A 9015-nucleotide genomic window follows, 5' to 3' on the forward strand; every position below is an offset into this window, starting at 1 on the left:
TACTACCTCTGGCTCCTGAAGGCTTTTACAGAAAAGACTTTCCTTGACTCTTCTGATCTTGGATCGCATGCAGTCTTATCCTGCAGATCCATCTAAGCCTATGGGCTTGTGGGACAGAAAGAAATGCTTAAATTGAATTCTGTCATATGTTCGTCTCCAGGCTTAGTCCGTTGGTTGATCACACAATAATAGAGTTTGTTCTCAAGTTCCAACAACTCATTACTGTCTCCAGGAAAGCCACTTCCTGTTTCTATATCTCTAGTTCTTCTTCTGGGGGTGGGGGAGAAATGACTTTTTATACATCATAGCTATCTTGAGGGCACACAGTGGCTTCCCGATAAATGCTGTCTGCATACCAGCTTTCAGTAAAAAGTGATTCTGAAGTCCTCTGCAAATCCCAAAATACCAGCCAAGGGTTCCTTATTGCTGAGTCTGTGGGCACTTCCAAGTTCTGGCTGAGGGGAAAAAATAGCCTCCTCACACTTTTTACTTTGTAATTGGATGTTAAAATAGAAATTTCTGCTGAGACACTAATAGACACCAGATACCAAAGGGACCTCTGAGATAAACCTTCCTATAGGATTTGCAGAAAGAAATGGCAAAAGCCCAAAATGATGAGTTTTGTGACTCACCCACAACGTGGGGGAAAAGGGTTGAGGGTTAGTGTTTAGCAGAAGATTTTTTTAGACGTGATTTATTTGAGAAAGCTCTGTTGAGAAAGCCGGGAAATGCTTCTCTCTTTACTTCAGATCATGAGAGAGGGGCTTCGGCGAAATCATTTGGCGGGTTGATACGTGTTGCCCATCGTTCGAGGGGAGACGCAGTCGATGAATGTCTACTTCATACCTGGAATGGATAGACTGACTGTTCTAGTGGGTGGTTGCACTGGGTGGACCAGCAACCAACAGTTCTGGAATCTACTGGAAAAAAGGATGCATAAATGTTTCCTGTGAAACAGATTTGGACGTTTACGTGTGTGTGTGTGTGTATGTGTGTGTTCGATTGGAAGAGAGAGAGAGACAGAAACAAGCAGCAGTAGGATCAATTTAGGAACTATCCAGCAGGACCCACTTAAAACAGACAAACTGAGGGCTACAGAGGGGAGGGGGGTGGGGGAATGGGATAGACCGGTGATGGGTAGTAAGGAGGGCACGTATTGCATGGTGCACTGGGTGTTATACACAACTAATGAATCATCGAGCCTTACATCGAAAACCGGGGATGTACTGTATGGTGACTAACATAATATAATAAAAAATCATTATTAATTAAAAAAAAAAACAGTGAAAAAAAATCTTTGGAGAACAGAGCTGACAATAAAGCCAAGGGGACAGCCAGCGACTGAGAAAAACAGCAAAGAGATGAGACAGGAGAGAGTCCATCACCTGGGGCAAGAGGACTGCAGGTGACAGAGCCCCAGCATTTGGTGTGGGGAGGAGGGTGGAAGGCGTGAAGTACCAGGTGAACGGCTGGGGGAAGAAAAACAAAGCACTATTTTTTCTCCAGATCAAAAGCTGACCATGTCTCTCCCCACCCTACCCCCCAGCAGCATCTGGTCATGTTCAAAATTTTGATCATTGCACAGACCTGGAAATTTCAGTTCCTGGTAATTACCGAAAAGAGAATGGGTTTTGGACTGAAAGTGACCATAAGAATTTTTATTACCTAAGCTCTCCAGAAAAGAAACGGGGCTCCCTAGGATTTGGTCTAAGGTCTGGGAAGGAATTATCCTCCTGAATAATTGTAAAGGAGTAGTAGGAGACAAAAAAATAAAGTCACCTTGTATTTATGTAACCATGTGGTGATAGCCCCTTTGGAATACGTTGGGAATGTTCACGATCCCCCTCCATGACACATATCCTGGGAAGAGGCAGATGATTGTTTTCTTTTATGGACATATTAAATACCTCCCCATGTGCATCGTATCCCTTTTCCTCACCCTGATCTCAGAGGAAATGGAGACACCCTCATTTCCGTTACCTGCACTACTGTTTTTCACGCAATGCTTCAAGGCATTACCTTGGGGTCGATTCCTAAATTTTGAGATGCTTCATTGAATAAATACATGCAAATTCTAGGTGCATTTTTTTTTTCTGCTTAAACATACGGCGACAAATTTAGTGCTTCAAAATTGTGCTTCGCTCCAGCATTTAGCCATAGTTGTGAGCATATTAGCATTGCACTCCGAAATGACATAATCATTTAAGCATCGGGCTCCATTTCAAAAGATACTTCAGAAGCCAGGAGGTCTCCAAGGGATTGATTTCCTCCCTCTCCTTATTTACTTATTTTCTTTCTTTGTATTGAGTAAAATTCAAGGCTGAGGAAGAGCTAGCTCTCTGAATCCCAGGCTGGGAGTAAATAATTCAGCACAGTGTGGCATAGAAAATGCTTCCCTCTGCCTCATTTTTTAAAAACTTGTGTCTGTGTGGATTCAAGATCCTGCTGAGTGCTCTGATGGAGAGCAGGGCAAGATGTCCTGGCTGAATCGAGAGAGACGAAGTCAGTGAGGTGTAAGTCATGGGACGATGGGCCGTTCTGAAACTTGATGGAAAATGACACCACTTTTGAAGTTTTTGTTTTTCAGCGGACTAAGCACTATTCGGTGTCTTTTGCAGCCAGGTCAGAGCAACAAAGAAACGTACTATGCAGAGCAGGGGGAGTGCTGTCTGGCTACTTTCCTTGCCTACTGTGTTCCTCTTTTCTTTTGGGTTGACAGCTCAGAGTCCTGGGTACACATCATTGGTTAACTTCCAGCAGCTATGTTAGCTGCACTGATTCCCCCACCGATATGGCAACAGGTCTTCCCCACACCCCCCTTCCCCAGAACCTTAAAACATTATCAAAATTTACCTCCTGCCTTTAACTGCAAATTCCACTGCCCAATATGGTGTCTGTCCAACAGTGCTATAACCTTCAAAACAACCGCGCTGGCTTGATTTTGTGCGTGATCGACTAGAACTCTGTTTGGACACAGCAGTTGAGGGCACTGTATTAAGTGAGTAGGGACGGCAGAGCTGATGAGGACCGTCCTGCAAATGACAATGTAGCTGGTATTGTCGAGGCCCCGCCCACACCCAGTTCACTGCACTCAGAATGACTTCCAACTGCCAGCGTCTCCATCTCTGGGTCAGGAGGCCGTGACCCAAACCACGGATGGCCACTCTGCCTGTGCATGGGGCAGTCTGGAAGTGTCTAACGCTCCGCAAGATTAGCCCTCCATCAAAGACGCTCAGGAGCCGGTGTACAAATGTTCCAGGTCCTTTGCCTCTCAAGTGGGATGCTTCTGAGATGTGTGTATTACGCTGGTTGCCCGAATTTACCCATGAAACTTAGTGCCAGTCACTCACTGTGATGACTGGATTGATAATACCTCCTTTCTTGGTTTATCTCCCTCACTTCACTATTTCCCTGCCAGTGTCCCCCTAGACCTCCGGAATAAACTAGGGAGACTCAGATCCTTATCCCTCTGAGTCTGCTTTTCAGGAACCCAAACCAAGAACAAAAGACCAGTCATACCCCACGTAAAGCCTGAAAAGGTCTTCAAACTCAATATCGAATATCCAAGTATATTAGGATAATTCTTTTATTTTTTTAAACTTTTATTTATGTATTTTTCAGAGAAAGAGAGAGAGAACAAGCAGGGGGAGTAGCAGAGGGAGAGGGAGATGCAGACTCCTTGCTGAGCAAGGAGCCCCACACGGGACTCGATCCCAGCTCCCCAGGATCATGGCCTGAGCTGAAGGCAGACGCTTCACTGACTGAGCCACCCAGGCACCTAGGATAATTCTTTTATTATTTATTTATTTATTTATTTATTTATTTATTTATTTATTTTTTAAAGATTTTATTTATTTATTTGACAGAGATAGAGACAGCCAGCGAGAGAGGGAACACAAGCAGGGGGAGTGGGAGAGGAAGAAGCAGGCTCATAGCGGAGAAGCCTGATGTGGGGCTCGATCCCATAACGCCGGGATCACGCCCTGAGCCGAAGGCAGATGCTTAACCGCTGTGCCACCCAGGCACCCCAGGATAATTCTTTTAAACAAACATGTCCTAATGGAGGAGTGACACACCCATGCACAATCCTCATATGTCTTTCCTTGCCTGCTCTGGCCAAGGCCACTGCAGTGTGGACAGAAATGGAAGATGTTCTAAGTTCGACACCATCCTCTGAACTCATCTGCACGCCTCCAACTTCCCCTCCATCCCATCTGCCCCGTTTGACACTAGCAGGCCAGTTCTTTCTGCACCCCATTTTCAGACATCGCTCCCTGTTCAGAAATCCACAGCGGCCTCCCAATCGGACAGCCACAAGGCGAAATGTCTCTCCCTCATCCTAAGCCTCTCTCGTATTCTGGCGAGAGAAGCTGGTGGTTTATTGTCCCAACCCCTCTTCCTGCGGCTCCGTGGATTGGCGGTGCCTGCATTTGCCAATGCCTGCATTTGGCCACTGAAGGCCACAGCTCCTATTGGACACCCTCCTATAGCTACAGTGGTTGCTCTTGTTCTCTCTTTTTACAATTTTTTTTTTTATTTGTCGGAAAGAGCAAGAGAGAGTGAGCACAAGCTGGGGGAGCAGCAGGCAGAGGGAGAAGCAGACTCCTCGCTGAGCAAGGAGCCCCACGCGGGACTTGATCCAAGACCCCAGGATCATGACCTGAGCCGAAGGCAGACGCTTCACCAACTAAATCACCCAGGCGCCCCTCAAGCTCTCTCTGCAGGTTACTTAACCACTATCCTCTTGAGCCTCCCGGCTACCTTTTCATCCTGGGGTACTTGACTATCGCTTGTTAGTTTTTCTGGTAAGCTCTCTCCACTTATCCCTCTGACTGTGCCGTCTGTTTTCTGCCAGCAACCCCCATGCTAACGGAGAACTCAGGAGTTCTGGGTCCCAGACTTGTCCCTGTCACGTTCTGCCTTGCGTGACTTTGGATCTTACTTATCTGAGTGCCTTTGAGCCCTCTCCTCGTTATCTGTGAATGGGAACAATAAGGCCTACACAGCACACCTAATAGGGTTGGTAAGTTAATAAAATTTAGTTTTGTGCTGGAAAAGATACTGTTTTATAAATGTGGAGAACTCCATAAACCTCAGGGTTTGTTACTAGCGTCTTAGAGAGAAGAATCTTGAGTAAGACTCGCAAAACACCTTCCCAGAAAAGGGGAAAAAAAAAAAAAACAGGAATAGGGACACAGAAGGAAGTAGACAACTCGAGAGAAACATCCATGCCACTTATAAGTCACGTATGGCAGTGATTCATCGGGGGCCGTCCTCACTCAGGGCCTCAAGCACAGGGCAACCCTGTGTGTGTTGCCATAGCAACTGCCAGCCAGAATCTGGAAATTCCAGCAGCTTACAACATCAATCATCGTGCGAAAAGGGATCAGAGCAAACTGCAGAAAATGTGTATCATGGAGGCCACAGAAAGAACTAGAGTAGAGACGGTCTGTAGAAGTTGTTCTCAAAGTATGGGCCGTGGACCCGCAGCATCAGTATCACTAGGAACTTCTTAGACATGCAGAGTCTTGAGCCCCACTCGAGACCTACTGAATCAGAAACTCTAGGGGTGGGACCCAGCACTGTGTTTTCATAAGCCCGCTAAGTGATTTCAGTGCACGCTAAAATTTGAGAACGACTGCCCTAGGGCTCGGGAAGTTTGCCTTCCACTCCCGGTGTCCAAACATGCACAGCGTGAATAATGAAGAGACTGAAATAAAAGTTTAAAAGTGGAAGGCAAATATGATCTCATCATTTCCCCGTGGTTTACCTGAGTAGGAAGGGTGACCGAAACACAGCAGTGGAAAGTCTGACCGTGTGCGTTCTCCGGCTCTGCATGACCAATGACCACAAATTGACTAGCTCACGACAACACACATTCATTATCACACAGTTGTCTGTGGGTCACAAGTCTGGGCATGGCTTAACTGGGTCCACTGCTTTAGTCGCTCACAAAGGTGCAATGAAGGTGCTGGGCAGGACTGGGTTCTCATCAGAGGCTTGCCTGGAGAAGGATTTGCTACCGAGTGCCCTCATGTTGTTGGCAGAACTCCCTTTCTTGTGGCTGTAGGATTCATGGAAGCTCGCTTCTTCAGAGCCAGCCACGGACAGAGAAACCTCTAGCTAAACAGAATCTTCTGTAACAGAACACAGTCATGGGAGTGACCATCCATCACCTTGATGTATTCTATGGGTTCGAAGTAAGTCACAGGTGTCACCCACTCTCAAGGGGAGGATAGGGGATTATGCAAGCGTGTGAACAGAGGGAAGTGGGGATCATAAGAAAAGAAAGTCTTCTAGAGCCTGTCCTGTGGCCCCCAGGATTATTCATGTTTCTCTCACATGGGAAATACATTTACCCCTGTCCAAAGGTTCCCAAAAGTCTCATGGCATTAGAGCATCCGCTCAAAGTCCAAAATCTCATCACCTAAATCAGGTCCAAGTGTGGAGGCGGCCCCTGGTGTCACTGATGCACGGCTCTGGGGCTCCAGTTGCTTTCCATCTGTGGGCCCATGAAACTAAAGAGACACATTATCTGCTCCCAACACAGCCAACATACAATGGTGAGAGGAGCACAGCACAACAGCTGTAGACATCCCAGTTCGAAAAGGGACAGAATGGAGAGAAAAAGGAGTCAGTGGTCCACAGCCGTTCTGAAATCCAGTCAGGCAAACAGTGTGAGTTACTTGATTCCATTTCAGAGTGGGAGTTACTCCTTGTGGCTCTCAGCTCCACCCTCGGGGCTCTTGGTTCTGTGTTAATCGTCCTTCCGTTTTCATGAAAGGTAGCCTATGTTTGCCATGGAAGTAGTTTTATCAGCCTGCTTCCTGCCAGTGTAATTTTGGGGATCCAACAGCCTCTCCATTTTGTGCTCTCTTTGTCCTTTTCAGTTCAAGCTGGTAGTGTTTATTATGAAACGGTTTTCTCAGAAACTTTGTGGGTGTTCCATGGATTTCAATGGGGTTTGCTCCATTAGACAAAAGCCACACCCACAGATTTTTTCCCCCCCCAAAACAATCCCTTCTCTATTTGGACCTCTTGTTGAGAGAGCAGAGAAGATTTCTAGAAAGCCTATGGTTTGATTGAGAGGGTCTATGAAACAGAGTCTCTTGAAAGGGTCCTTTGTGTGACCGAACACTCTGACTTCTTGACCGTTCTGATTTTTTAGCAAAAGCTTGTAGGGCTACACTCTTCCTAGACACTCGTTGTCTAGACCGAGCTATCTTAATTTTAGCATCTTTTTGCCATCTGAAAAGACTGCATTTCCAAAATCATCAAGTCCTCTTTCTTTTTTTTTTTTCTTCCCTTAATTTATTTCTCTCCTCTCACATTTCACTCCAAACAACAAGAAGAAACTAGGCAGCACTGTTAATACTTCACTGGCAAATCTCCTTAGCTAGATAACCGAGTTCAATCTCTTCTAAGTTGTGCTTTGCCCGTAACAGCAGGAGATCCTTTTTCTGAGCCTTCGTTCCCTACATCACAAGGATTCTCCTTCCTTCCGTTAACATATTCCTCACTTCATCTGCGCCCTCACCCACAACATCCTCCAAATCCAGACTTCTACTGCTGGAGGCAATTTAGGCTTTCTCTATAGTGTTCCTCCAGATTCTTCCAGAGTCTATCTACTGCTAAGCTGCAAAGCCATTCCCACTTTTCCAGGTATTTGTTACAGCAAAGTCCTACTACTTGTACCAAAATATGTTAGTTTTCTATCACTGTGTAATGAATTACCATGAAATCAGCAGCTTAAAACGAGATTCATTTGTTATCTCAGTTTCCGTAGGTCAGAAGTTATAGTATTGCTTAGTTTGGGCCTCTGTTGAGGGTCTCACAAGGTTGAAATCAAAGGATCAGCCAGGAGTCGGAGGGTTGAGTGCAGAAGAATTTGACTCCTAGCTCCCTCAGGTTACTAGAAGAATTCATTTACTTGGGGCGGTAAGATTCATGGAAGCTTGCTTCTTCAGAGCCAGCGAGAGAGAGATGGCTAGGAAGATAGTCTTGTATATTGTAACATAATCACTGGGATGACATCCCTCACCTTTGCCATAATTTATTGATCAGAAGCAAGTCACAGATTTCGCACACATTCTAAGGGAGAGGATTATGTAAGGACATGAACACAAGAAGATAGAGATTGTTGGAGTCACCCTAAAATCTGTTTGCCACGCTGACCTTTTTCAAAATAAACAGAAAAAACAATTTTCGGGAGAAGAATCCCTTCACATTAAGAACATATGTAAATTAAAACCCAGGAGCTCACCGGTGGGTGGGAAGGGAAAAGCAAGTATGGAAAGAAGTTTTTTAAAAGATTTTATTTATTTGTGAAAGAGAGTAAGCGAGAGCATGAGAGTGTGTGTGGGGGGGAACAGCAGAAGGAGAGGGAGAAGCAGACTCCCCACTGAGCAGGGAGCCTGACATGGGGCTTGATCCCAGGACCCTAGGATCATGACCTGAGCCAAAGGCAGACGCTTAACCAACTGAGCCACGCAGATGCCCCTGGAAAGAATTTTTAAAAAAAAGTTTCACTATAGATGGCTAAGAGAGGTGTGGGGGACACTTTGCTAATAAAGGTGATGCAGAAAGAAGGGAAAGATCCCGAAGGATAAACTGGTTAGGGAAAGATATGTAGGTGAGGTAAGACCTAAAGTGGACTTCAGATAGCGTGTGGTATTTAGAGGTGAAGAGAGCATTTCATTATGTAGTGAAGGTGCAAACACTAGTCAGAGTTGGTAACCAGCACGGAACATAGAAGGGACAGCCGGGAGACTGAAGTGATTCAGTGGTTCTCTACCGTGGCTACACATTTGAGTCACCTGGAAACTTTAAAAAAATACTGATTCCCAGGCTGATCCCAGGTGTCCCATTTCGGCTGGTAGGAGGAGAAGCCCAGAAGTCAGTGGTTGATAAAAGTGCTCGAGCTAATGGCATTTTGGTGTTGAACTTGTAGCCTCTGAACTGTGAGAAAGTAAATATCTGTTGTTTAAGCCAAAATACATACATACATACATACAT

General features: G+C 45.6%; 1 long non-coding RNA gene across 1 annotated transcript in view; it reads left to right on the forward strand.

The window, feature by feature from the left end:
• The window catches only part of LOC103679206, a 31111-nt gene that overhangs the window by 8598 nt on the left and 13498 nt on the right, over positions 1-9015 (forward strand). The gene's annotated exons all lie outside the window — the stretch shown is intronic.

This window comes from Ursus maritimus (assembly GCF_017311325.1).
Source record: "Ursus maritimus isolate PB19 chromosome X unlocalized genomic scaffold, ASM1731132v1 scaffold_X1, whole genome shotgun sequence".
NCBI classification, from domain to species: Eukaryota; Metazoa; Chordata; class Mammalia; order Carnivora; family Ursidae; genus Ursus; species Ursus maritimus.